At 31.8% G+C, this 2,232-nt stretch overlaps 1 long non-coding RNA gene across 1 annotated transcript; it reads left to right on the top strand.

The window, feature by feature from the left end:
- LOC109128092 lies at positions 465-1,601 on the top strand. Its single transcript, XR_002034547.1, has 2 exons — positions 465-735; positions 1,296-1,601. It is a non-coding gene; the product is annotated as an uncharacterized LOC109128092 (long non-coding RNA).

Genomic DNA, 2,232 nt, shown 5'->3' with positions numbered 1-2,232 from the left:
TGTTATTTAATTGGTGATTTTTTAAAATCATCTGAAATCCATTGTTATTGAATGTGAAATTTATAAAAATCATTTACAATCTGTTGTTATTCAATCAATCATTTATAAATCTCACTTCAAATCTACTGTTATTCAAAAAATCATAAATTTTTCTAAAAAACCTATTGAATGGGATTCTAGGAGACTTTTAAAACATTTTTAGTTCTAAAATATGTCTTACAAAATCACACCTTTGAAGGTGAAATTTCATAATATTTGTTTAAAAAATCTTCTTCCATCTACCCAAACAAAAGAAAAAAAAAACTTTCTTCGACTTGTGCAACTCTCTTCTCTCTTCTCTCTTCTCTCTTCTCTCTTTACTCTTTACTCTTTACTCTTGAAAAATCCTAAAAACAATTTGTGTAATCGAGTTCATCTTCTGCAGGAATCAATCCTATCAGATCTCAATTCGCTGGCTGGTAAGCTCTCTTCTTTAATGGGTTCTTCGAATTTCTCATTATTCTCAAAGTTTTTGTGATTTTTACTGAGATTTTGTTTGAATTTTCCTTAATTTTTCTTGGGTTCGCACAAAAAAACGTTGAATGCTTCCTCCTTGTCCAAGAAACGTTGATGGGATTAATATTGATCCTGAACCTAACTGGAATTTCGATAGCTTAGTAACTGAGACTGAGTCTGTTGAAAAGAAGCTCAATGCTTTTCAAAGTTTCCCCAGCCAATTACTAACCCAACCTCACGGTACATATATCTCTCTCTTGATCTATGTTTAGTTCATTCTGGAGTTCTACATTGATTTAGGATTGGTAACAATGTACTTGGATAAATTATATGTTCATTGATTTAGCTATCATTTAGAAGTATACTTTGTTGATGTTCATTAGCGTGTTAAAAGGATGGGAAGGAGCTATAGAAATTACTGATCGTGTAATGTCCTTAGACATCTTTTTTTTTTTTTTTTTTATTAAGCTAGTATTTACAAGTATAGATTGTTTCTGATGTTGATCATTTCCTGCAGAAAACAAATATTTTGTTGCATCAAGTTCTTAGAACTAGAAATTGTGTTTTTTCAACAAATCCACACATCACCTTCCCGAACACATACTTCCCAAAACAAAACCTTGATTAGAAGTACTGAGTAATTATGTTGATGATTGAAACAAAACCTTGAACAATCTGGAGATCTCCATTCATTGAGTTTTCTTCTACCTAGAGATCTCTATTTGTTGTTTCTTCTACCTTCAGCTGAATGCTTTTCTCTCTCTGTCTCTGTCTTTTGGACTTGTTTCTATCCATGTAAGGCAATTACGCAGAGTATATGGAAGCTCTGCGAGAGTATACTTTGAGCCCCCTGCGTAATTGAGCCGCTGCAAGATTTGGACAGAGTACTCCACAAGATTTTTAAACTCCTCTCTTTCTTTATTGTTTTCTGTGTTCTACATGTATTTTTGTAAGCGTGTTTACAGGTTCTTTACTACTTCTGCATAAAATTTGGGATTGTTTTTTTTTTGGGTACCTCTAGCAACTTGTTTCTATCAGAGCGATTATAACTAGATGATGCTTGTATTGAAGATCGCAAGGTCAAAGATTGTTTAAGTAGCATTATTTCCACGTTTTGTATCATGGTGCTAGTTAGTTATATATACCAACGAAAGAAATTTCTTAAGTTGGAAACGAATTGATGGCCAGCCAGTTTATAAATAATACTTGTTTGAGATCTGTGGGATATGTCATTACTCATGAATTGTTTTTTTTTTTTTTTGTATGGTATGGCTAGTTAGCTTACACACTATAATGGGAGATTCACATGCTGTGAAAGCTAAAGGTCAATATAACCAGTGGTTAGAACATGAAAGCAATATGTGAAGTTTTAAATTAACCAAAATATGAGTGAAGTTTAGGTAAAATGTAATTTCTGATCACCATGTACAATGTCTACGTACGTATTGCATTCCGAGTCTTCGATCACCATGTATTTCTGATCACCCAAATGTGATTCTTTTCTTTCCTTTTTATATTCTAAAAATCACCTAAAATTTAATAATCAAATCTCACCAAATCCTAGAACCCAAATCTCAAAATTCTGCCAAAATATCAAAATCACCCAAAATTACACTCAAATCTTTCAAAATCCTGAAATATTAAAATCCCAGCAAATCCCCTAAAATATCAAATTCAATACACCCCCTAAAATAAAACTATTTATAATTTATTTATTGTGTGAAATGAATTAAATGT

Source organism: Camelina sativa, chromosome 12, assembly GCF_000633955.1.
Source record: "Camelina sativa cultivar DH55 chromosome 12, Cs, whole genome shotgun sequence".
Taxonomy (NCBI): domain Eukaryota; kingdom Viridiplantae; phylum Streptophyta; class Magnoliopsida; order Brassicales; family Brassicaceae; genus Camelina; species Camelina sativa.
Note: the sequence above shows the minus strand (reverse complement) of the source record. Positions and strands in the feature narration are given on the sequence as shown.